This window comes from Prionailurus bengalensis, chromosome X, assembly GCF_016509475.1.
Source record: "Prionailurus bengalensis isolate Pbe53 chromosome X, Fcat_Pben_1.1_paternal_pri, whole genome shotgun sequence".
NCBI classification, from domain to species: Eukaryota; Metazoa; Chordata; class Mammalia; order Carnivora; family Felidae; genus Prionailurus; species Prionailurus bengalensis.
The window spans coordinates 124,820,369-124,848,194 of record NC_057361.1 but is presented as its reverse complement, the minus strand read 5'-3'; the positions used below and the strand labels follow the sequence as shown (position 1 = coordinate 124,848,194).

The 27,826-nt window shown below is 40.1% G+C and overlaps 1 protein-coding gene and 2 non-coding genes across 4 annotated transcripts in view; 2 read left to right on the top strand and 1 right to left on the bottom strand.

Moving 5' to 3' along the window:
• The window catches only part of PASD1 (PAS domain containing repressor 1), a 121,345-nt gene extending 94,785 nt beyond the window's left edge, over positions 1-26,560 (bottom strand). Inside the window, exons 1-3 of one of the 2 annotated variants that reach the window (XM_043571213.1) lie at positions 26,359-26,560; positions 22,310-22,456; positions 8,948-9,014 (exon numbers count right to left, since the gene is read on the bottom strand). The gene's annotated coding sequence lies outside the window, so the exon portion shown is untranslated. The remainder of the gene's footprint in view (positions 1-8,947; positions 9,015-22,309; positions 22,457-26,358) is intronic. The other variant, XM_043571212.1, reaches the window with a different exon arrangement.
• On the top strand, positions 7,396-7,502 carry LOC122478066. The gene has a single exon (XR_006295833.1). It is a non-coding gene; the product is annotated as a U6 spliceosomal RNA (small nuclear RNA).
• Positions 8,562-8,669, top strand: LOC122478107. The gene has a single exon (XR_006295865.1). It is a non-coding gene; the product is annotated as a U6 spliceosomal RNA (small nuclear RNA).
• Positions 26,561-27,826: the final 1,266 nt, after the last annotated feature.

The following is a 27,826-nucleotide window of genomic DNA, read 5'->3' as shown; positions in this document are numbered from 1 at the left end:
TCAACAACAGAAGTTCTCCAGAATTAAGTTTCTACCATATTGTACAACAACCATTTAAAAGGAGTATAAAGTCAAATTCTTCATCTTTACCCAGTTATATGTCAATACTCCTCAAGCATGAGCATCAACACTCTATTCCTACAAACAAAAGTTGTCAAGTTATTACCTTTCATACCTCTCTCTTCCTTGTCTGCTCTCGTTTGGGCCCATCTGATCAGCATCCATGGCCTGACTCTGGAGCCCACCTCTGCACTGTGGCTCACATTTGCCTTCTCCTGCCTTTCCTCCATGTCAGACCTCTCAGACTCAGGCCCTTCAGTTCAGTTCCCGCAACCACCCTGTTCTCATCAGTCTCCACTCTTACTCTGCTTCGGTCCATCCTCACGTAGCAGCCGATACAATCCAATACACCAACCTAATCTTGCCTCTCTTCCTGAAGTTCTCCCTTTGATCTCCCACTATCCCAGACTTACAAAGTGGCCCTGATCTCTCCAACAAGTAACTTATTCAATTCTCACATCAGCTCTATGAGGTAGGCTCTGATGTTGTCATCTCAGTTTATCAAGAAACTGAGGCACAGTAAGGTGGCCCAAGATCACCCAGCTAGCAGGTGATCCATCTGAGATTTGAATATAAGGAGTCTGTTGTTGGGAGTTAAAAACTATACTTAGGGGTGCCTGGGTGGCTCAGTTGGTTAAGTGTTCACCTCCTGATTTCCATTCGGGTCATGATCTCATGGTTCATGAGTCTTAGCCCCACATCAGGCTCTGAGTTGACAGCGCAGAGCCTGCTTGAGATTCTCTCTCTCCTTCTCTCTCTTCCCCTTCCCTGCACACTCTCTGTCTCTGTCTCTGTCTCTCAAATAAATTTAAAACAATAAAAATATTAAAACAAAAAATAAAAAAAATAAAAACTACACTAGACTGCCTTCCATCCTTCGGTCACTGTTTCCAAGAAGTCTTCCCAGATTTCCCCCTAAGTCTTTCCTTTAAAGACCCCTATATAAACTGTGCCAGGGTGCCTGCATGGCTCAGTCAGTTAAGCATCCAAATTCGGCTCAGGTCATGATCTCATGGTTCATGGGTTCAAGCCCTGCATCGGGCTCTATATTGACAGCTTGGAGCCTACAGCCTGCTTCAGATTCTGTGTCTCCCTCTCTCTCTGCCCTTTCCTCCCTCGTGCTGTCTCTGTCTCTCTGAAAAATAAATAAAAATACATACATACATACATACATACATGCATTGTGCCCTGTGTGCATTAGAACGTAAGCTTCCTCAGGGCAGATTTTCTGTTCTCTATATGTACAAATTACTGGATATTTGTTTAATCCAATTAAATGTGTATAAGCACAAAAGATGATAGAGAGAATTCATGTTACCTCTTGTGAGAGAGCTAGTGCCAGCTGCTTCACCTTCACAGCTCTCCTTTCTCTTTGCAAAGTTCACAATGGCAGAATATGGTCCTATACACCCAGATGATAGAAGAAAGGAAATGGGAATTTAGAATGCCAAAAATCAAAAGGATGTGGTCCTTAAGAGTCCTAGGATTTTAGAGCAGAAATGTTTTCAGAGAAATCCAGCCTGGTCAATGTCCAAAGCAAATTTTGTATACGGTTTACCAACCCTATCATGTTTTAAGCTATTTCAAAGGGTCAGAGGATGGGTAATGGCCTATGGAAGCATTTAAACAAGATAAACGGATTCCAAGTCTCTCATATCTAATGGCTAAAGTTCTGTTCCACACCTTCTTTAATTGTCCAGGGTTATCTCCACTCAAGTTCAACATTAGTTTGACTTAAAGTGCACAAAATGATGACCTGATATACATCATACACTGTGAAATGATTACCACGATCAAGTTAATTAACACATTTATCAACTCACCTAATTATCATTTTTGTGTGGTGAGAACACTTAAGATCTACTCTCAGCAAATTTCAAGTATAAAATGCAGTACTCTTAACGACACTGACATTACTGTATATTATATCTCCAAACTTAGTCATCTTATAAAGTTTGTACTTTTAAAAGTATTGCTCATAATCCCTACATTTCTATATATGCCACTCTACACCAACTTTGATTTTCTAATAATCCATGAAATGTATAATATTCTCCTAATTGACTTTTTTTTTTAATCTAGCAAGAACTAACAGGGGAGCACCAGTAGATTTTTATCCTATCTCTTTTAGATCTTCCTTTGATTTCCCTTAGACTTAGTCTGAATTCTTTTAGGACTCGGATATACGAAAGCACCTTAACTTGAAAAGCTAAAGCACTGCACTTATTTGCATTCATGGAGTGCCTACTTTGTGCTAGGCTTGGCAATGTTGAACGTGGGAGTCCAGGGACAAGGAAGGTACAGTCTCTGCCCTCGTGTAGTTGACAGTCAATAAAGGAAGAGGCATTTAGACCAATAGTTATAACCCCTCAATTAAAAAAGGATTTCATCATGTTAAGACAGTCTGAATTCCCAAGAAACACACAGAACTGAAAAATGTTGCAAACTTTTCAATTTAATTACCAAGAGTTTGTTTCTATCTCTTCTCTTTGAAATCACAGAGACTGGGCTAGAACTTGCTGAGAATCTGTCTTCAGGCCTCTTGCTATAAGAGTTCCCAGAAGATGAAAACAACCTCCTTATAATGTTATTTTTATATTTAAGCAATAAAGTTCCTTTGGGATGGGGCCAAGACTCAGCCTTATCTACTGAATTTAGCTTTATAGTAGTACGACAACAGAAAATTTTTCAAAAAAGTTGAACACAGTAATAATATTAGGTGACATTTATTAAACACTTGCTACATCCAAGGCTCTATTATTATCTTCCCCATTTTACACATGAGGAAAATGGAGTCTGGATAGGTTAGCTAACTTTTCCAAGACCACCCTGACAGTCAGTGGCAGTGCCTGAGCATTCATTCACTAATGCACTGCCTCTTAGGGACTTGGCATGGGCCCTCTTTCAACACTCTTGTCCATCTGCAAATGTCACATGTCATCTCCCACCTACCCTCCTCCCACCCTCCCCCACTCCATCCTCCACCCATGACCTTCTAGCCAACTAGGAGTAATCACGAACATCTCATGTTTCTCCTAACTTTGGTTTCCCAGCCTATCAACAAATTACTTTGAAGTTATGTAGCAATCACATTTATGTCCAATACCTTTCTGCAAATGATCATGTCCTTGAAACTCACCAAAAATCATAAATATTCTGACAAACTGTCTAAACACATCAATGTCCTTTGCTGAAAAACATAGGGGAGTTTGGTTTCTATCTAGGTGAGAGCCCAGTCCCTTGACAATGATTTGTGAGACACAAGATTTGAGTATTTGAGAATCTCTGGTCTATAGCAAAGAGTGACAGCCTGGTGAACTTCAAGACTCTAGACAGCATCAAGGCTGAAGTGCAGCAGTACTCAGTCTTTGTAAACAGCAAGAATCTTGCAGTGCATTCCATCGACTCCTTCCTCCCTCGGCTCCCTCCAGTGGTTGGAGATGATGGGTTTCAAGCCTCTGCTACACTTCTTTCCCACTCAAGAGTTCTCCCAAAGCCCCCCTGCATGTTTTTTTGCTGTCATTATCCAACTGGATGATGGCATCAAACCAAGGCTAATACTCTTAGATTCACTCAAGACCCAAGAACACATTGTTGAGAAATCTCCTAGTCAGCTATTTACACAGAAAAGTTTCCCTGTCTATCCTTCACACATCATAACTCTGTCCTATCTATGCCAACTACTCATTGATACTGCAGAAAACTGAGCTAACAGAGCTGGCTGTGCATTGCCTCTCCTTCCAGGCTTAGTCAATGGACACATTCTTCCTCTACCCTGTTCTTTTTCTCTCTCCTTTTCTATAACTTAGCCCCTGTATTCCAATATTGGTTTACTTGTAAAAGAATCAACCCAAGAATTTACCAAAAATTAAGAACGAGAAACTCACGAAGCGTAATTGATAGTTTATCTGTAAAGGAAGGAGTATAAGAAAGGTGTTAATGGGGAAGGGCAACAGGAGAAACTCCTATATCCCAATATCCTGGTTCTCTTTCCCATATAACTCTTAGGAAAAGGTAGACACTCAATTGTGGAAGTAAAGGAATGCTTCCCCTCATCAGACAACACATCTTTCCTGAAGGGCTGTGTACAAGTTAAATCCCATTTATTCATTAGACATTTGTTAGACATTTTCAAAGTGAGGACTCTATGGCAGACCCTGGGGGATAAAGAGATTAAGTTGATATGGACTGCTCTTTGAGAGATCGGACTTGTAAATAGACAACTAAGAATACAAGGTTGAAACTGCTGAAATTTAAATTCACATAAAGTGCTTTGGAAGCTGAGGAGAAGGAACAGAGATTAAGGGCACAGAGAGAACATAGGAACAGAGGCACAGAAGCTGGAATCTGATGTTATAGGTAGCAGGGAACACCTGGGTTAAAGTAATCATACTTTTTCATAAATGCAACCTCCTGAGCTCTGCCATAGTGAAGCTCACGGTTCCCTAGCTAGTGAAAGCTTGGGCAGTCATTCTGAGAGCCACAGAGAAAGCAGACCTGAAACTCCTACAGAAGAAAAAACAAATCATTATCAAAAAAAACTATTTTGATCCATTATATTTCAAGAGAACTTCAATTTCATTCCATTGAGGAAAATCAATGTGTATAATTGTGTCTAACAATTAAAATAATGTAAAGCACTAAAGTATAGTCTCCAAGACTCTAGAAGATAAGCTCGTTCTTTCTTTCCTTCTTTTTTCTTTGTTTTTCTTTCTTTCTTCTTTTTTCTTCCTCCCTCCCTCCCTTCCTCACTCCCTACCTTAGATCCTTCCCTTCCTTCCTCCCTTTCTTTTCTCTTTTCTTTCCTTTCCTTTTCTTTCCTTTTCTCTTCCCTTTCCCTTCTCTTTCCCCTTCCTTCCCCTTCCCTTCCTTTCCTTTCTTCCTTCCTTCCTCCTTTCCGTTCTTTTTCTGTGAAAGGAACCACTAGTCCCAGAATAATGGCCACATATGTCTAGAGGTCCTAGATGCCTGAATTCCGGTGCAAGGAAGCAACTTTGCGTGCTTCATGACTCAGCACCCAGGTTCGCTGGGATTGTATCTGGGTCCTGGGAATATAGGGATAGGCAGAGCCATAAGCAGGCACTTCTTGGAGACAGGTCAGGCTGCCAGGCTGCCAGGCTGCCACTGTTGCTCCTAAACTGGGCTGCTTAGAAGCTCCTTCTTGTCTGCACATCTCCTCTTGACCTCCCATCCTCATTTTTGCCCCAAAATTGTTACTGAATGTGTAAATAAATAAATGAAGTAACCGTGCTTTAATATTGGCTAAAACACTGGAATTTGCAAATTATTATGTAAAATTTTAGAATCAAATCAAGATTATCCCCATGCTACTCTCATGATTATTTCAGTATGCCTCCTTCCCAAAAACATCTGAGGTTTGTGGGGTTCCTACAGAGTTATTCCTTTGCTCCTTACAAAAGCTGAGTAATAACTTATCATTTGACTTGGATTCTATAGATTTGCATAATGCTTTACTCTTCATTATTAGTCATGTAGGGGTAAAATTTCATTGCACATTATATTAGAACTTACAGAAACTAAAGGTTAATCTAGTCACTCCACTAATTCAAAAATGTTATTAAAATGACCAAGATACAACACACCTAAGTAAGAGGCTTATGTTGAACTTTCAAGTTTCTTTTTTTTTTTTATAGAGAGAGACAGAGAGAAAGACAGAGAGAGAGAGAGAGAGAAAGTGTGTGTGTGCAGGCAGAGGAGCAGAGGGTGAGGGAAAGAAAGAATCCAGAGAATCCCAAGATGGGGCTCGATCTCAGTTCCATGAGATCACGACCTGAACTGAAATCAAGAGCTGGATGCCTGACTGAGCCACTCAGGCACCCCAAACTTTCAAGGTTTTTAATTATGAGCCTTTACTGGCTCAAAAAATAAATATTTGCTATGAAACTATCCATGTTAGATCTACCTTATATGCTATAAAAACAGTGACCTTTTAAAATTATATATTAAATAAAATTCCAATCATATTCATTGAAAAGAAAACTAACTGAAACCTGATACCAAGGATTTCAAAATTTTTTCAGACTGGGAAGATTACTTTTTACTGTTTCTTTAAAGAAAAGTGAATTTGTCAAACCATATGCAAACTCAATTTTCTACCATGGAAAAAGATGGGTTCTCAGAAACATGGAATTGGATTTAGTCTGTGACCCTAATGGCTCAATAGATGATTCTTCAAAAAGAAAAAAAAAATCAAATAATGTATTCTGAAACTCTTTTCTTTAACTCTTCTCTGAAGTAACATATCCTCCAAGCTTCCTTGGGAGGGAAATAAACTCTTTGTTGTCACAGGTGTGATGCTGTTCCCCACACTTCCTCTCCCAAGGACATGGACATGATTACCAAAGTCCACCCTCTTTAAGCCATGCAGTGCAGAGGAAGAGGAGGAGAAATCTCTGGCAACTGTCATCCCTGTGCAATAGCACCTAAGAGTAGAGGGGACTGTGCCAACAAATGTCATTCTTTGTTTTAGGGGCTGGTCATATTTTTCTATCACCTCTGAAGCAGAGAAAGTGCTAAGCCTAGAAGCCCAGTTTCTGAACCTACTAGAGATACCACAGGAGTTTTTGTTACCTTCAAACCTGCTGGATCCTAAATCAATGCAAACATTCATGGCCAGTTGTCCTAGGAAGTTTGAAGTTGCAATTAATTGCTACTAATCTTCTTGCTCAGAGATGGCAAGTAAATCTTATTCCTGGGGAGTTCAAGAATACAAGGCTCAGATGCCATTGCTCACATCTGTTAAATGGCCTAATACGAGTAACCCAGACCTTCCTAAAGGTCATTGCTCCCACAGAACACAACACCAAAGGATGTTAATAAGTATGAAGCAAATACAAAAATGAAGTGCTACTTGGTTGTGTACATTTGGAAAATGCTGAGTTAAATATAGTGAAACTGATTTTTTTACTACAAGACATCTCAGGGCTTTTCATAGGTTTTAGGAGCACTGGGAATCGCCAAGATGACTTCACTGAGTCTTTGGTTTGCTTTATTTTCCATCCTCAAGCACCTTCAATGACAAGATGCATTTTAGCTTACAAATGACAGAAAGGAAACTTTGAAAACTTAACAATAAATGTTGAATGATATCTGGGATATAAATAACAGTCTGGGATCCACCCCCCCAAACTGTTATGAAGGGTCCAGGGGAAAACGAATGTGGTTAACTACAGAGGTCATTTCTAGCTGGTTCATGGGTTTTAGTCTGAAATTCTCCCCCAAATGTCCCCAACACAGCCTGCTCAAAAACCTGGGCACAACTCTAGCGATAAAGGGCTCACACCTAACCTTTCTCTTAAAGAAGAGTGGAAAGCAGTGCTCACTTTGGCAGCACACATAGTAAAATTGAAATGATACAGAGAAGATTGGCATGGCCCTTATGCAAGGATGACAGCCAACTTCACGAAGCACTCCATAATTTTTATAGGTCAAATATATTTCAATAAAGGTGAAATTTTAAAGAAGTAAAACAGAAAAGACATACTTCTAACAGGAAAAAACCAAGAATCACAATTATTATTCATTACAAATGTGTCACTCTCAGAATTACCTATGTAAGAAAATGTTCTCTTTCATGCAAACAGTATGAGCCACATATTAATATGCCCTTAATCTCTAACATCTAAGTAATTTTGAAGCCAGAAACAAGGTAAAATCTGTTCGCCAGGTGTACCACCACAGTGGAATTCCTATACTAAGGAAATATTTCCATTGTGGAATTTCAAGACTCCAAAGGACAATTTGTGTTTCTATTGGGATGTTTTTATAAAATGAACAATTTGGCATATGAGACATGTAAGTTCCATGCAATTTTTGAAAATATATTTGTGGAACTAACCATCTGCATGCCTGGGGAAATACCCCTTCTGAAATAAATGGGTGAGAATGAGTATAATGGTTACATTCTAAGATTTATAAACAGACTTTCTATATCTGTTCACTTTTTCATTACAGAAGTATCAAAGTTCCCAGAGAACCTAAACACCAAATTACATTCATTGAAATAAATATATATTACATTTTATTTTATATAATCACACAGCGCAAGGAAAATATGTAGGTTGAGTTTTCATTTATGAGAGAATATGATCATATACATACCCATATAAATATAAAATCAGATGCAAAAAAATTAACATTCAAGTTCAGTTCTGTTTGTATTTGTTCTCCAACTGACTTTGCATGTGCATATGTGTGAGCACACACACACACACACACAGACACACACACACACCTCAATCTAAAACCTACAATTTACCAAAACCAAAAATATCTTTTCTTTCCTTCACTTCACTTTACAATTCTATCAGGGAAATGGGTAGAGTGCTACATTTAGAGTGACCAAGTAGAATCTCTTAAGATAAAATATGAGTTGAGTTTAAATCTGTAGCTGGTGAAAATCAAGGACATCTATAAACAGATTTTTTTTTGTGCTATCCAATTTCACATGCATTCGATTCACTAGTGTTAAGAATTGGACTGTGGCACTTACTTCAGCAACACATATGCTAAAACTGGAACAATTACAGAGAGTAGCATGTCCCCTGTACAAGGGTGACATGAAAATTCGTGAAGCATTCCATATGAAAACAAAAAAAGCATCCACTGTGATTACATGATGTTACATCTTGACCTGTGCTTTAATCCTGACTGAGCATGTCTTGATTGTATGAATTATTGATTAATTCAGGTGTTATTATTATTTAAAAATGCAACTCATTACTTAGATTTTTCCCAATCACTTATGACTTGCTGATCAGTTTCAAAGCACAGAGGACTCTTACTTCCACTGGATTACAAGTGCACTGTAAAATATAAAAGGTAAGTCTAAAAAGAAAAGTCTAAAAGATAAAAACTGTTTTCTTACCCAAGAACAAGAAGTGAAGAAACTGATGGATGTTGTTTATGGACACTGGATGGTCTATCCAGATGACCTGCAAAGAAAGAAATGTTTCTAGATCAAAAATAGTCCTTCTAGCAACACAAGGGAAGTCAATTATTATGTAACTGCACATTTAAAATACAGAGAGCCTTTTTCAACTACCAAGACTTTCCAGGTTAGAACTGACTTTTCCATACAGTGTTATGATTCTCATAACAATGCTTTGGGGTGGGGAAAGTAGGATTGTTCCTCACTCAAGAAGGTTCTTAAACTGTTTCTAGCTTCCACATAAAGTCAAATTTCCTTCCTCCTAATTCCAGCCCTCTTCAATCACCATGGCAGCCTGCTTGACCAAAGGGACTGAGCTTTCTGATGCTATCTCGTCCAGTGACCCTGATATGACCTCTAGAGGTGATATTAAGATTTGTTTCTATGCAAACTCTCCTTCGTGTACAATTAAAAAAAATTACATGTAATTCTTAACTTGGTTCATAGATAATGAAGTGTTGATGTTCAAGGATTTCTTCTAACTGGTGTTATGGACTTGCTTCATGTTAAGCAAGCAGTATTCCCACCTTCTCTGAGGGACACACAATCCTTGCACCATTTGGGCAGTACCAACGCTGCAGCCAAACAGTATGTTCCCAAAATAGAAATCTGTTTCTGATGTTTGGCAAACATACTCCACAGCCTTTATGAGACTTGAAGGCATCTGGATATCTGGATATATAAGTTTGGATCCAAAAAGATATCATTTTCCCAGAATCATGTAGAATGCTCTCTTATGCATGTTCTTCTCAGATTCCTCCTCCATGAGCCCCAAGGAGTTCACTGTCCACTACTCTTTCAGGGCACTGGCCACTTTCTAGGGTGCCTAATTGCTATTTGAGCTCTTCTTGGTCCCCCCCAACACTGGAGTATGAGCACAAGGCTAGAATCTGGTCTCACTCCTCCCTGTACCCAGCATCTGGCACAGAGTAGAAGTGCTAAAAGCATGCACTGAAGGAACCATGAGCCACACCACTGTTTACATCTTCTGAGTGCCAGGAAGTACTTGCCACTACCCAGACACACGCTCTTCATTGCCTGACACCCACCCTTTGCTCAACGACAGTCTCCCTTCCTGGAATGCCCTTCCCTGTGTCTTCACTGATTGAAGCTGCATCTATCTTTCAAAGACATATTCCCCAAAGCACCTTCTCCAAGAGTGATTTTCTGATCCTCTCTCCAGTACCCCTGATGGCACCTGCCCTAGTTGGCACTGTATGAAAGTCATGTGTTGCCAGTCTCTCCCCTCCATGGGGGAACAGGATTAGTTCCTCTCAACAACTCATGGCTGTCTGAACCTAGCCTGTAAAACTGTGAATAATAAATCACATTCAGCTGGGTGAGGACTGTGGCAAGAGCTTGCTCTTTCTCCAGAGACCCTAGAGTTCAAGAAAAGAATGACTAAGGATATAGAAAAATATGTAGGAAAGAAAGTAGGAGAGATGACTTCATATGTGGAGCCCTCTCTTTACATAAAAGTATATTTTAAGTGAACCATTGAAAGAGGTCTTAGTGAATCCTTTAATTAAGAATCTGATAGGTGGGGCGCCTAGGTGGCTCAGTCAGTTGAGAGTCTAACTCTTGATTTCAGCTCAGATCATGATCTCAGGGTCATGGGATAGAGCCCCATGGCAGGCTCCACACTCATGGAACCTGCTTGGGATCTGCTTGGGATTCTCTCTCTCTCTCTCTCTCTCTCTCTCTCTCTCTCTCTCTCTAATAAAAATAAGATAAAACAGCCAACTGGTGAAAGAAAACAAAGAATATGATACTGGAACACTTCATAGCAGAACTTTCTAAACTGGAAGATTAACATACATAAAATTACAGAAATACCAAACTTGAGACAAGAACATGAAAGTATTACTTACAGATTATATTGGAATATTTTAGGCCATTCTTAGTCCATATTTGGTAAGGTCCATTCTACTTGACTACATAGGAAGCTACCAAGGGAGCAAGAATTGTGTTTTCAGGAATCTGAGTCCTACACTTCTAGTTTCTGGGCAAATCAGGGTGTCTACAGTGATTTCCAGTGCTTCCATCTATTTGCTCAGTTGTTCAGGTCCCAAATAGTTATCCACTATGGGCAAGTCACTGTGCCAGTTAGTGTCACTGCTACTGCTGCTGTTGCTGTTATCAGCCCTTAAAGCTAATAGAACTACAGAAAATCACACTTACTACTATTTCAAAGAAGAGCTACATAACTGTCAAAAACTCTAAAAATTAAGTAGTTGGAATGTTGAAGAGTCTAGGAATCAAACGGGAAAATCAATGTGGTCAGACACGCTGGGTTGTCAACCTGAAGACATTAACATTTTTATTTAATTTGTAAGATAGCTGGACACTACTGCAAATTTCTGAGAAAGTGACTACCAAGATCAAATCAACTCTAAGTGAGATGATGCAGGGGACTCAAGCAGGCAGACTGAGGAAAGGCTGGAGTTTAGAAGGCAGTTGTGGAAGGAAGAGAAGAAAGTTGCAAAAGGGTGGATTTCAGACATACTTTAGCAGAGGCAGACTAATAAGAGAAGGGACAAAGGGTAAGCTAAGAGGAAGATGTGATACTATCTATCATAATGGGCCTGGGGGCAGTGCAGGTTGGAGTGGTTGAAGGTCACAAGGTCAGAGTTGTCTTTTACTAAAGGGAAACGGGGTTAGAGAAGAGTCTAGAGAGAAAATTCACCAGGTTCTCTTGCAGGTTTAGGCATCAATGAAACATGCAAGAAAACCCACCTCTTTTTGACAAGAATGATCAATTTGACCACACAGACATGAGAGATATTTGGACAGATGACTTAGAGATCTCTTCCAGCTTGGGAGAGTCCACAATTCTACAAGACATGTCCAGAGAGAGTATTTAAAATCTGACTAATCATTGGAGTGCCATAAGGAAGTGATTTAAGGAGAAGATAAAATCTCAAAAATATTCAACTAGAAAGATGGAGGGAGTAAGCAGTAGCTTCTTTACTCCAGACAAAAACAAGGAAGGCCAGGATCAGAAAAGGAATGAAGAGAACTAGAAACAAGAGATAAAGACATAATATATTTTGCATAACGTCAAAGAACAACAATTTCAGCACTGCCAAACTCTTTGCCACTTTAATCTGTTCCACTTGAGGAATAATTTGTTCTTTGTCAGTATCTTAATCATAAGAAGTTTTTGCCAGTGGTCAATGTATTAGCAATGGCATTTACAAAATCATTTCAATTAGCTTTTTTTCCTAGGAGCACCTAACCTGGGAGATCTCCCACCCAGCCCTGCACAAAGCCTATCTGCCCAGAAAGGTTTAGCTGGTCTCTGTCACGGAGGGGGCGGTGGGGGGGGGGGGGCTTTGGACAAAGAAAATGGATTTGCATAAAGGTGGTTAGCTGAGCACAGGCCCTATGTGAGGCTATACAGTGTTGAAAAGGCCATTCTCCAACCTGGCAGTTTAATCCTAATGGAGAGCTTTTGTTCCAGAGGCTGTGGTAGGCTGCTTTATTCAGCTGACAATCCACAGTAAAAGAACGAATGAACCGCCTCCTTTTGGTAAAGCCAAGGCAGCTGGCAGCCCACAAGCCCCACAGCTTACCGAATAAGAGGCAGGACAATTGTTAGCCCCAGACCCAAAAGGTGCTCTGTAACGGAGTGCCCACTGCTAGTGCTCCTGGCTGCATGCTGGGTGTTCACCACTCAAGACAAAGTTCCCCAGGCCACCTTCACATCAGAAAGGAGCTATGGGATCCAGAAGCACCAGCAAAGTCCTTCCCTACAATCCTTCCAAAAGACATCCAAAACCTTTCGTCACATGTAGCCCCTTCGCTAGCTTTGTAGAACACTATAATCATTTCCCATTAGAATGCTGAGAAAGAGCCAGCCTTCTTGTTCCTTCTGAGATTTCCTTTTTAAAAAGAAATTCAGTTTATTTCTCTTATTTTTAAGAGTGTTAAATTTACAAAATGGAACAAACTATGCAAACACAATTCTACCACCCCGGGACAAATATTGCCATTTTGTATGATTTCTTCCCAATCTTTTTTATGTAACTGTGAGAACTCTGTAAATACAGTTTTTTCCCAAGGCAAATCTAACTGATCCCTATTTTCCAACTAAGGAACAAGCCCTTTAGAAGTTAGATGGTTTCTCCTAACTTATTTTAACCCCCTTATCTTAAGGTATTTCCCAACCTAACCTCCAGTTCTCCTCAACCTTATTCCACTCTTCCGTAGACCTTAGACTGCCTTATCAAAAAAAATAGGGAAGTTGTCTCCAAGAATCTGTTGAATAATTTTTTAAGGGGGCCATTTCCATGAGTGAAAACCCACATGCAACAAAAATAATTTAAGATCAATATATGAATTATGTGCCAATATCACATGAATGATCAAATATATACTTATATAAAGTATATATAATATACATATGTAAATATGTATATTATACACACACACACACACCATTTTGGTAAAAAGTTTCCCAATTTGTTAGCCACATGGTTCTCAAATTAGAAGAGGGGCCAAAGAAACCCTCCATTTCCCGAATGAAAGATTGCAGACCTACTCACTTAAATGATATCCCTAATTGTTGCTGACTCTTGGCTTCACCAATGCCAAAGGCCCCTCCTGCAAACCTCACTCCCAGCCCCCACTCCTGCCCAGTTCCTTTTCTTAATGCTGATGGTTAAGACACAGCCACATTAAAGTGAGGCTCTGCAAATGCCCTTACTGAAAACTACAAAAGCCTATCTGTTTGATATACTTCAAATGCTTTCTGTGATCACATATGTTAGAACTTCCTACCAAAGGTTCCAACTTGTTTGTTATGGAATATAGAGAAAGATGAAACAGCTTTCACTGAATTTCCAGATTTTTCACATTGATTGACTTTATTTGTGAATTTCACCTCAAAGTGTAATCGTTTAGTGCAAACGTCTCAATTTCCCAAAGTCCTGCCTGTTACTTTAAAGCTTTCTCATTTCCTGAGAACAAACTGAGGGCTGTGGGGGGGGGGGGGTGGGAGAGAGGGGAGGGTGGGTGATGGGTATTGAAGAGGGCATCTTTTGGGATGAGCACTGGGTGTTGTATGGAAACCAATTTGACAATAAATTTCATATATTTAAAATAAATATATAAATAAATAATCTTTCTCATTTCCAAGCACTGTGTGGTCCACACCATACAGCACAGCTCACACCTAGGTTTCTTGAGATCAATGCAAATGGAGCTCATACTAGAAAAGGCAAACAGTAAGCAGCCTTTATGAAGTCTTATCTGCAGAGTACGCATGAATGTTTCAAAGTAGGTTTGACACATCCTGAGGAGGACAGTGAAGCTTCCACAACTTTTCACCTATATTAAGGGAGACACTTATTGCTTCCTATGAGGAAACAGCTGACTTACAAGTTCATTCTCCTAAATGGGATACCTTAAGTTAGAGGCTAGCAAGCTAAAAAAAAAAATACTTGCTTTAATTCACACTTTAAAAATTATTAATCCAATGGCTTGACTAGGGGAGGTTGCAAAACTAGTGGAAATCAATGGTATTTTTGAAGTCAGAATGCTTAGGACCTAGTCCCGGTTCTGTGCTAGCCATGTGACCTTAAGCAAGTCATATGGCCTCTCTGATCACCTGTGAAATGGTGCTAAGCCCTGAATTCCTGACCCCATAAGGTCCTTTCAGGAAGATCAGATACCATAAAGGAGGGCAAGTTCCATGAAAAGTCGAAGTTGCACTGCACACCCATGTATTTGGTGAGTGCTCCAAATGATAAGGTTCGCCTTAACCTTGAAAGTTAAAGTTCACTTAAACAAGGATACAAGTAGCATAAAGATACACTGAGAGTACAATACCTCTTGGATGGCTTTCTCCTGAAAAGCAATAGCGTTCATGAATTCAAGAAATACTGCAGCAAGTAAAATGAACATGGTCAAAAAAGAAAAAATCTTGGAAGACTGTGTGCATACATGTATTATGGTTAAATATCAATGCAGAGAGAATACTAATCAAATTCATGAATTTATGCTTTAATTTCCAAAGCTAAATATTAGTTTGATTTGAGTAATATCTAGTGTGCTTTTATCTCAGGTATTAGCATATAAAAGGCTGACCCTTAGCTCCCTGTCCTCCCAGAGGTACAACTTATTATGTACCCAGAGGTACATTTATTAGTGGCCATGAACACTCTATAATCAAAGAACAACCTGTTACTTAAACAGTGTGCTTAATTGTGAGAAATAGAATCAGAAGAAAAACTCATCAACCTCCAAAGCATCCTTCCCTAGTGTGACATTAGCTAAACTCAAGTCAGGACACATACTCCACAAATGCGCATCAAATAATAAGAACAATATTCTATTCCTCATAAACAACATTTGTAAGTCAATTTAATGTTGATGCAGTGTTTGGGAAAAGCCTTATAGAGATCTTACACTCCTGATAAAGGACAAAGGGAAAAGGTAGTTTCTCTGCAGAGTGTGAACTGGGAGGCCTACTTCAAAGGCAGTTTACATACCCTATTTAAAAAAACCTGAGAACTATTTAACTCTTGTCTTTCAAGGGACTGATGTTCTGGGATCATCACCTTGAAAACCCAGTGGGAACCTTTGTCACACATAGCTTGCTTTTATTAATATTCAGATCCAGCATAAGTTACATGGGCATGACAGGGGACAGAGCAGCTTTTTATGGCTGGAGTGGGAAGGGATGCCTCAATTTCCCCACACCAGAGCCATAAAGAGGTGCCAATAGTCCACAGAAGCCTCTGCCAAAGGGAAACCTCCATGACTCTGGGTCTTTATTTCCAGCCCAGACGGTTCCCTTGAGCTCTGACCCTGGATGCTTGCTTCCTAGATGTTCCACCAATAATCCCTCACACTCAGGTTCTAAATTTGCCCAAACTGCTCGTGCTTCAGCACTCCCCATCTCAGTAAGTGGAACTAGTCATATAAGACAGAAAGCTGTGTAGTCATTCTTAGCAGCCTGCTCTGCATAACCCTCACCCAAATCCAATCCATCACAGAAAGTCCCGATGGTCTATCTCTGAATCAGATGTACTATCTGTAAAGGTCACTTTTAGGCAACAGGCTTGAACAATGGAAACTGGAGTAAGGTAAAAGGGCCCTCGGTGACCACTAGGCTGAATGCAAACAGGCCCATCAGGTGATCCACCTCAAAATACCCACAAGCCCTAGCTGACTAATGGGCTACTTACAACCAGGCACAAGTACCAAAAAAGGAAAACTCCATACTTTCTCATACCTCCTCACCTCCCCACCTTCACTACGACCCCCACCACTGCCTCCTGGTACATAATCTCTCCTTTGCTGTCCTGTCGGCTGCCCCCTTGCACTGTATTCACTAAACTGCTATCTCCTTTGTTCTGCCTTGAGTGAATTCTTTTGCCACCTGCACCATCAGCCTCCACCTGATCAGGTCACCCCACAGTATCTAGAATCATACTCTTTGTTAAAATCCTGTCATTGTTCCCTACTGTCCAAGAAATGAAAGACAACTCTTCAAACTGACCCACCTGATTGTGGTTCCCCAACCCTCCTTCTATGGCTTCAGGACAACCACCCTCACTTGGCCACCTCCTGCTTTGGAAAATACCATGCTTCTTCAGTCCTCCTTGATTTTGTTCATCTATGCCCTTCCCTCTGCTTCTCTTTCTAAGGATATGGAATTCATCCTTCAAAGCCTAATCTAAATCCTCTTCTTTGAGAAAGATGTGCTAAGGTCCAATTGGCCCCCCAGGGGAAGTCAGTCACTCCCTCCTCTCTTGTTCCAAGGATGCTGTCACATATTCAAGCATAATACAAGCACTTTGTGATATAATCTCCCCACTAGCCTATGGGATCTCTGAAAGCAGTACCTGTGTCTTACTCCATCAGCTTTTCACCAGTTCCCAGTTCCAAGAATGTGAGCGTGTTGAATGACATTTTAATTGAGGCTAAAACCAGAAGAGTTAAGCTGTACTTTTATCACAATTTTTTTTTGTTTTACCACCATTAACCAAGTGCTTTCCCCACAACATAATTACATTAACCTAAACAGCTTTCAGTTAATTTAAGAGGAGTAGGAGCATTTTTTTGTCCAATTCATTCTAATCATTCAAGAATCTGGGTACCTGTGAATTGATTTGAAAACCAATTTGCACACAATGGTCCTGGCTTGGTTGGGGGGAGGGGGAGGAGATCCTATACCTGCTCCTGGCAGATAGAAGGGTCCAATTCTCTCCCCTCCCCAAAAGTGCCAGGCCATGCTCCTCATACTCAGAGGCATAGATTTCTCTATGCAATGACTGACTGATGTTGGGGCAGGGGTACCCAGGCCTTCTCATCACTAAGCCCAAACCTCTCCAATCTGGCCATTTTGGTCCACGTACATTCAAAGTCATGAGTCAAATGCTTTCCAGCTATTCCCTGGAGTTTAATGGAAAAAATCACCTTTCGATGCCTTGGTGTAGTCACACCTCAATGCTCCCCTTTCTTTTGGAACATACAGAGAAATAAGCAAAACAAAGCTATGTACTTCAGACACAACTGGACTCTTTTATTTTTTAGAGCAAGCACTTCAGTTGGCAGTATTTGTTTCTGAATGTGATCATTGTGAATACCTTTTGGAGTGAGTAAAATAAATTGGCTACCTATTTGACTGCAGAATTAAATGCTTAATTTTATAAAACAGGAGGAATTTATGATTCCTCCAGAAATTACATTTTCTCCCTTATACAGGTGCAGCTCTGGGTAAGAGAAGGACTCTGTTAAGAAGTTCTGTCATCGCCTGGGATGGGCTTTCAGCCTGAGAATCACCCTCTGCCCTGATATTCAGAGTCAAGCAACTAACCTCAAAATAGGAGAGAATACATAGGATCAAAACAGGAGTTCATTCCATTATGAAGAACAAGGAGAAATTTATTACTGTACTATTTTATTTACCTATGGAGATACACCATACATGAAAACCTTTCTCAGAACTGCTTGAAAATATATTTTGCTGATATAAATAACAACATTCACAAGGTAAGGACCCAAAAGAGAACCATTTAGTAGTAAAATAACCAGCCAACATGAGAAAACCCAAGTGTTCCTCTCTGCAAACACCACCATCTGTAATGGCCTCACCCGTCACCCAAGGTCCCCTGTCACAGCAAACCACACTTCAAGCCACTGAGCTATATAAATAAAGAGCTATCTGCATTTTAATCCATTACAAATGTAATGACCTCAGCCAACCAAGCCAGAGCCATGGATGATTCACTGGCCTGCTTGCTCACACTGTTTTCCCAGTATCAAGTAATGAGAACTCCAGGGCTCCTCATCTGCCATTTTAAATTAGAAAAGGAAAAAACATACTTCTCTGAGGGGTTAGTCACTATATAAAAAATTGATCCTCTTATTTCTTTAAAAAAATAAGTCAAAAAATAATAATTCAAAATTCCCTTAATTAGTATAATTAACATTATTCTTGCTTTAAGATTCCTTCTTCATGTGTGGGGTCAGAGAAAATAGTAATCTACTGACGACTATACCCCCAGAGGAACAGCAGGGACCATACAGACCTTGCCCTGTCCTTTTTTTCCTCATTTCTTTCTCCTGGCCTTGCCAGATTTACAGCTATCTATTCTCTTATCTTTCACGTTTTGTTTCCACCTGGGAAAGAGCAAAATTCCTTGAAATCTTAAAAATACTAGCTTCTAGTTTGCTCAAAACCTCTGAGTCACTTGGTGCGTTAACTGTGCTTCCCACGTGCAACGGTATTTACACATTCATGTTTTAGAATTTGATATAAAGAATTGATTTAAGAATTGATCACATCTCATGGCCACTTTTTTCTTTTGGATATTTCTACTTTCAAACCCCTATCACATGGCTTCATGGTAGCTTTACTTTCAGAGTTATAAACGGTGCCACTATTTACAAGCAAAATTTGACTTTATAGAATGAAGGTAGTAAGTGTCGGTCACAAAATAAAATTTGGGACCACTGATAAAATAATTCATTGAGTTTCTCTAGCAATACACTTAGTTCATCTGGTTGGTTATTAAATAAAAATTCCATTTCCTTAATTCATAGGAGACTTAAAAGCTACAGCAGCCTCCACCCCTAATGCAATGCAGAACATGCTATTCTTCCTTTTATTGATAGAAAAATTATTCAAAACTGCCAGAGTTCCCTTCCCTCTCACACCCAATTTGGCTATATTTGTCAAAGAAAGAACAGTTTCAGAAACATCAATTTAAACACAATAAAACTATTTTAACACATGTTGTTCTGCCAACCATAAAAGCTTCTCCTCAACCTGAGTTGTTCACTTTAATTTGTTCCTGCTTACTTTATTTACTTTGGGGGGTCCTATTTACTTATTGCTGTAGGGGCATTTGTTTATATTTATCTAGGCTTCAGTTATACATACTACAGCTTTTTAGATTCATACAGGGGGTTCAGCTTTTACGTTGGCATTACTCCATCTTAAAAGATGGATTTTCTGGAGTAGCTGAGAGTTCTATGCTCAGTCTGGATGGGCTCAGATATGAGTCCTAATGCAAACTCCTTATCTTTTAAACACAAAACCAAATGACACCTCAAGTGGATCCTTTAAAAATCCACTATTGCAACATGGCCTTCAAACTTGGAAAAGTCTGCAGTGTCACAGTTCATCAGCTGCTCAGCCTACTAAAGCCAGGTAAATCTCTTGCTTTCCTTCTCCCCTCAATTGTGCTAATGTGCCTTGGACAGCCTCTGGCTATGTTACTTGCTCACTTTCCTCACAAATCTGTTTCTGAGGTTTAGGCTGATACTGGGAACTTTCTAGAATTTTCCAAAGAAGAGTCAAAGAGTGCCTCCTGCAGTGCTACCTGCGTTGGTATCCCTATGGAGGCCTCAAAACACCAGCAAACCACCTGTGCACCCAACCATCCTCCCAACCAGGCATCCCTCCCAGGGTGTTCTAGAAGACATCTTTCTGAACCCGCGGTGATGAGAAAATGACAGCGAGCCTGCAGTGATAAGAAAATGGCAGCAAGCCCGCGGTGATAAGAAAATGGCAGCGGGCCACCCAAGGCCTGTTACCTCACAGAAGCCCTCACCAGCCTGCGTTCACCTTCTTCCCTCTCAGAGGCGTCCACTTTGAGGAGCCAGTGCCCGGGGCCCAGGGGTGCGGAGGAGCTGGCAGGGGCCAGATGAGAGCCTGGAAGCTCCTCCTTGGCCTCCAGTCTTCACGGAAAGACGTGAGGGTTGGTCAACGAAGAGCAGCCTCAGATTCCTCAGATGATGAAACACCTAAACCGGCTATGCTCCCAGAGTACCTAGCGGGGGAAAAGGGGCAAGGTGCATTTCCGCCTTGACCTAAGCTATTGGGGTTGCGTAGAACGCCTCCGGAACTGGGATGCAGGAAGCTCCTTCCGCTCAGCTCCTGGCTTCCGACCGCCAAGGTTCCGCTTCAGCATAGGGCACTGGCGAGCAGCACCTGCTGAGGTCTGTGGAGCCCAGAGATGGGGATCTTTTGGGTCCAATCTGGGCTCCATAGTGGAGCTAAAGAAGCTCAGATCTCCTGCTAATCAAAAGGGCCCTTATAGCCTGAGGGGAACTAAAATTTAATCCATGGTTGAGGAGCAAGTTGAGTATCAAGCTGAGCATGAAGTCCTGCCAGGTCAATGCCACTCAACAGGGGCAGCTTCAGTGATGCTTGGAGCCCCAGAGGTGAAAGGGAGGACAACTGTAGGCGTTCTCCTTGACTTGTCATCTTTTTAAGCATGACAATGATCCCAACTGCAAGACAGCTTTCTTTCATACTTCCCAGTCTGCCCTCCTGGCCAGCCTTTCCCACAGAGACATCCACCAGGGCTTTGCAGGGTTGCCCTGTGCCATGCAATTGGACTTTTCAAGTCTGTTTTAAAGATTCTCAGAGAAGGCAATTCCACCACTTCCCTCAGCCACCCATCACAGAATTGAGAAAGGAGATTTAACATGACATGTTGTTTTCTCAAGCTGGCCAATTTTATGACAAGTTAAAAAGACCTTCAATTAGTTGAAAGATTAAAAACCAACTTTAGTTCTAATCCAGCATACAGTATGGGATGAACAAAGTAAATATTAGTGTCACATCATTAATATTAAACTTTTTTTCATAATAGTGACAAACTTTGTCCCTCAAAACAAGAAGGACATGCCACAGAAAGGGCTCCAGAACTTTCCCTCTCCAATGCAACGTTTTGGATTTCTAAACTGACTACTCAATCATTGCATAAAATATATGTATATGTATGATGTAAAAATATATCAAAACAGCATGTTGTACACTTCAAATATGTCTTTTTTAAATTTGTCAATCATATCTCAATAAATGCTGGGGCAGTGCATCACTATGAGGGGAGTCTTTGGATATATTCTTTCCCCACTATAAAATTAAAGTTAAAATTCTAGTACCCCTGAAACTAACATAGCATCGTGTGTCCACTATACTTCCATTTAAAAAAAAAAGTTAAAATCCTAAACTTTTACGGAGTTTAAAAACAAGCTCCTAAACTCATTTTCAAGAGGGACTCATTTTAAAACATCATGAGTCTTCCCAAAGTGCATTTTAAATAGACCATTTGGATTTGTAGCTACAGTACAGCCTTCAGGCACCACAAACTCTAATTATGAAGCTTAAAAGCTTCACCTTGGCAAGATATCTGAAATAACCAGGAAATGGTAAAACAGAAAGTTGTTTAGTAAGGTAGGTATTTACATAACAATTCCCTAAATCCTAAAGCACAATGTTGCATCAGGGGCAGAAGAGCCAAGTCCCATCTTCCGACTGTCATGTTCTTCTCATCCTAAAACAAATCAATTCTTTTAGTGCCAGATTACATGCAAGGGGGTAAGGACAGCATGTAGGTATGTATTACTTGTCATTTGTAGAGCATATCATCAGCATTAATTAACTTTGATTATACAATTAGTATTGAGTTGTCAAAGACAACATTCAAAACAGAAGGATTATTAAAAGCATTAATCCTAATAATGATCAACCCATCTTCCTCAGAAACAACCATGACTCGCCCCCAAAAGCAGAAAGATTAGCAGCAGCAGAGCAAAGCAGGAAGAGTTTGGGCTTAAGTATAAATCCTGGCTAGTCTTGGAGACTGTAATTAACTTCTCTGAAGCCACCGTGTCCTCTCACCAATGGGACCAGTAATAAATAGTACCTGCTCATATAGGAGGGAGGATTTGATGGGATGATGCATGCAACTTGCCCGGCACAGAGCCAGGCAAGAAGAAGGCCCTGGTAAGTGGGGCTATAATTACCATCAGGAAGAACAATTAAATACTCACCAAAGGTGGGCAGGGCTTCCAGGTGTCCATCCCTTCGGAACACAGCATGCAGGATTTGGGAGACTTCTACCTGAGCTTCTTCTGGTTTTGCTTTACCTCTGGTTTTTCTCACAGGGGACCTGCCAGTATCAGAGACTAGGCATTCCTCTGCAAAGAAAGGACAGCCATGAGTAGTCTCTACAGCAAGCCCCCAAAATTCCATGGAAATTTCCAAAGGAATTCCTTGGACGACAAAAACAAAACAAAACAAAAAAACAAATGATGTAAGGTTTTATCTCTATGTGGGCATCAAACTGCTGGTTGTTTGCTTCATACTCAAAGGAGATAAGTATCCCATTTTTACATCTCTTGAGGGAAAAGAGAACACACTCGCACAATATCGACATCAAGCCACTCCTGGCTTATAAGAATACCCACACCTTTGTTCATCCCTGGTTCAGTCAGATACCATTTTGCAAAAATGTAATATTTCACTACATCTGGAATACATGGATCAATGTGTGATTTCAGTTTCCATTAAAAGTCCCCCATTTTTCCTGGTATGATACTAATATATTGTGGTATACTTTAATGAGGCATGATCTGTTTTACTTGTGGGAAAATTCAATGATAAATACATGAAGGGAATTTAAGCAGTGCTATTTTAATCCATCTTGAATAAAAAAAAATTAAAAAAATCAGTGAGGGGCACCTGAATGGCTCAGTCAGTTAAGCGACTGACTCTTGATCTCAGCTCAGATCTTGATCTGAGTGTTGTGAGTTCAAGCCTCACATTGGTCTCTGTGCTGGACATGAAGCCTACTAAAAAAAAAAAAAAAAAAAAAAAAACAACCAGTGAATTCTGGAAGGTTCCACCCTTTTAGTCCACATCCCCATCAGTCCTGGCCTGCACTCCTCACTCGAGTCCTTCCCACTCTCAGTCTTGTCCCCTCCAAACTGTTCTCCACCCAGCAGCCAACATGATCTCTAAAAAAGTTCAGGCCACACCATTCCCGCAGTGGGAATGCTGTCTGCTCCATGCCACAAGCACTTATTGGCTGTTGAGGAAAACCTGCTCCCATTCTCAAGGCCTCTAATACCCACCCCTGATCGTAATGGCTGCTCTTCTCTCCTCACTGCACAACAATTAGAACCTTGCTATAGCTTTTACTAAAAATTTTAATGTAACAAACTGTGAAAGAGACATGGTCTGGCATTGAAACCCAGAAAAAAAGATAATTTTTTTTTCTGGGAGATAATTAACTAAAAAGAAAAACCAATTGTTAAAATACATTCCCAGAGGGCCTAAATGCCTATTCCTTTATGCTTCTATTCTCAACTTAGCAGGAGTAAGTTTGGAACACTGAAATTACCTATGCTCTCCAACCTACAGACTGTGAGCAAACCCCTAAGGGTCTCTCACAAGGATGGGAGTAGGGTAGCAACATGGAACTTGCTGAGGGTTTTGCCTTAGTGATGCTGGCATAGCCAAGTGGATCCTTATCGATGGTTTGGCCCAAGCCCCTCATTTTCTAATTAAGGATAATGAAGCCCAGTGGCTTCCTTGGGAAGGAATCCTTCCTTTGGGAAGGATTGTCTAGAATCTTAGAGCAAGAGATCAGTTGTGCCCAGGTGAGAAAGCCTGGCTGTACCCACCGTATCATGCCCACATGTATTTTGCACCCACAAAAAGTCCCTATGTCTGCTAAAGATGTCTTCTTACTTCCTAGTACAGGGACGGTATTTTTCATATGAGAAATGTGTTTCCTGCTTTCAGGGGGACAGAGGAGTGTGTGAGTGTCTTCACACCAGTTGCTTCACAAGTAGCTCCAATTCAAAATAATCAGTATACCGTTGTAGTACATTTTGGGCAGCCTGCCCTTGGCCCCCACAGCACAGAACCTTAAGTTGCTTTTATACTAGAAAACATCTTTACCCAAAGACTATGAGCAAGACACGGTTTTGTTCTCTGGCCATTTTTTTTCCCAGCATTTGTATAATTATCTGTAGCTTCAGTTGCTATGGAAAGCAAACACTACTTGCCATGACAACAGTAATAACTTAAGGTATGCAGCTTGTCTCAGACTATGAAGCTTCAAAAACACTGAAATGTGTAGGGCTTTAATATCCTTCCTTTAAAAAAAATCAATCAAATGACCTTCCCAGAAAAGCCACCTGAGTGTTCACTTTGTCTATGATATCTGTCATGAAAAGCCAGCATACCTCAACAAGGAATGCCCAAGGGCTGAAATCAAAGGATATTTTAGTAAAAATTGATTTCAAAAACAGGTTCCTAAGAATCAAAGAACAAATAAATGAAGATTTACTGTGTACCTATTCCGCACTAGAAGTGTGTAGATTCTTTTACATACATTTCATCTGATTGTGATTGTACTTCATTTTACAGAAGAGACAAACAGACCCAGAAAAGTGAAATAACTAGTCCAGAGAGACAGAACCAGGATTCAAACTCGGGGTGAGCTGGCTCCACCCAGCCCACCATACATTGTTTATTCAAGCAGTCTAGTCACCTGATTATTTTGATCAACCCAAAACTGAAAGTTCAGAATGAATTTGGGTTAAAAAATATAGAAAACAAATAGTCCTTTTTTTTTTTTCAAAATCAATCCAATCACTGGCCTTCTTCTCAGTATACCCTAGGAATAGCTACAGTCCCCTCTTATATGGCTCCCTCTGCCTCAGGTCAGACAAGAAATGATGAGGGTAGGCAGTACGTTGGGAATTCTTGCTGAAACTCACTAATATGGCTATCAAAATGACAGATAATAAGTAGTGTTGAGGATGTGAAGGAATTGGAACCCTCATACACTGCTGGTGAGAAGGCAGAGTAGTACAGCCACATTGGAAAACAGTCTGGCAGTTCCTTAAAGGTTAAACATAGAGTTACCACAGGACTCAGCAATTTCACTCCTAGGTGTGTCCCCAGAAGAATTGAAAATATATGTCCACATCAAAAATTGTACAGGAATGCTTATATAGCATTCTTCATAATAGCCAAAAAGTGGAAATAACCCAACTGTCAATTAAATGGTGGCTGGATAAACAAAATATAGTCTATCCATGCCGTGGAATATTACTCAGCCATAAAAATGAGTGGAGTATTGACTGATGATACAGTAGGGATGAAGCTTGAAAACATTATGCTAAATGCAATAATCTGGTCACTAAGAGACATATGCTGTATGATTCCACCTATATGAGTACCTAGAGTTGCCAGATTCATAGAGACAGAAAGTAGAATAGAATGCCAGGAGCTAGAGGAAAGAGGAAATGGAAAGTCATCATCTAGGGGTGCCTGGGTGGCTCAGTCGGTTAGACGTCGACTTCAGCTCAGGTCATGGTTTCACTGTTCCTGAGTTTGAGCCCTTCATCGGGCTCTGTGCTGACAGCTCAGAGCCTGGGGCATGTTTCAGATTCTCTGTCTCCCTCTCTCTCTGCCCTTCCCCACCACCCCCTCAAAAATAAATAAACATTAAAAAAAATTTAAAAAGAAAGTCATCCTCTATGGGGACAGAATATCAGTTTTGTAAGATGAAAAGAATTCTGGAGATTTGTTGCACAGCAATGTGAATGTACTTAATATTATTGAACTGTATACTTTAAAATGGTTAAGATAGAAAGCTTTATGTTACATGTGTTTAACCATAATAAAAAAGATTCCATTTAAAATGAAATATCCAGAATAGGCAAATCCAGAGATTCAGAAAGCAGATTAGTGGTTCCAGGAAGTGGAGGGAGGGAGAATGGGGGCAATGCCTACTAAAGGGGATAGGGTTTCTTTTGGCGGGGGGGTGATGAAATGTTCTGGAATTACATAATTCCAGGTTGTGTGATGTTTGTACAATCTTGTGAATACACTGTTAAACCACTGAATTGTATTCTTCTAAAGGGCAAATTTTTGAGATATGTAAATTATATATCAATTAAAAATTTGATGTAAGAAAAGAAGAATCTAGGTGTGAGAGCTCGTGTCTATGTCAGAAATGAAAGGGAGAGGAAGGAGAGGAAATTGATAATTATGAGAAACCATGCAAAGGCAATGTACCAACCTGCTTGGCCACAAACAGCTCCTTGTACTGTGGTTGCACACAATCACATGCCACAGTTAGCTCAAACCAAGGATGGGCTTCATGGCTGGAGAGCAAATATTTGAGTAAAATATGTGTACATCCTTATGATTATTTTAAACGTGACAGAAAAATCACTATAAAACACAGTTGATAACTAGCCATAATGGCTAACTGGTCAGTGGCTAACTAGAGGATATAAGAAATAATTACATTATGAATAAATGTTAATACTGTATTTGAATACAACCTGGAGGTAATTATATATTCCAACCCCATGTCTTTTGAGTAAATTGTACCTCATTTTCACTACTGATATTGGATAATAGAAATCTCTGTGGATAGCTAACAGGATACTAGGGTAAATTAACAATAAGCATAATTTAATTAAGCTATTTGAGAAAGTCTGCTGCCTATTGGATTCGTTACAAGTTCATCAAAGTTCTTGATTTACAGCAATTTATGGCATAAGTTCCTGGCTGTCTCATGGGACAAGGAATTGCCACAAACTTTTTAGAATGAAGAAAAGTGGGCTCCTGGGTGGCTCACTTTGTTGAGCATCCGACTCTTGATTTCAGCTCAGGTCATGATCTTATGGTTTGTGAGTTCAAGCCCCACATCAGGCTCTGTGCTGACAGTGTGGGGCCTACTTGGGATCCTCTCTCTTCCTCTCTCTGTGCCCTTCCTCTGCTCACTCTCTCTCTCTCTCAAAAATAAATAAACTTTAAAAAATAGAATGAAGAAAAGTAAGGAGACTGTTGGAAACCGAACTGAGCTTTCAACTTGCAATGAGCCCTTGGCACTTAATGGAACACTGAAGTCAATGCTCTTCATGGTGTAGCTAATTATCACCAAAAGGTACTACCTATACCAAATCCAACAGGTGAGCCCCTTCTCAGATTTGTCTTGCAAGCTTGGCTTTTTCTTTTTTGTTTGAGGAGAGTTATTACTTTCCTAGCACTGAAGAAAATGACCAAGGTGAATGCATACAAAGTCAAGCTAAATTTGCACTAGAGATACTATTAAATTTAAGTAGGCCATAAAAAAAAGTTAAGTAGACCATGGAACAAAATAGAGTTCAGAGGGAGTCTCGGGTATATATGGGATCACAAAATATGATAAAAAGTGATGCCACAGATTATAGGAAAGGATAAATGATTTGGTGGCTGGTGCTGGAAAAATTGTCTCATTATGGAAGAAAAATCAAACTAGGTTCCCATCTAACAATCTGTATGGAGGTGGATTCCCAATGGTTTCAGGAATCATTATGAAAGGAAACAATAATAACATCAAAAAGGAAATTACAAAAATGTTTTTTTATCTTGGAGTAGGGAAGAATTTCTTATAGAAGAAAATCTTTGTTTTCTCTAAACCTAAAGATGTCAAGTGAAAATTAATACATTTGATTACATTCAAATTAAAGATTTCTGTTTAATGAAAGGCACCATCG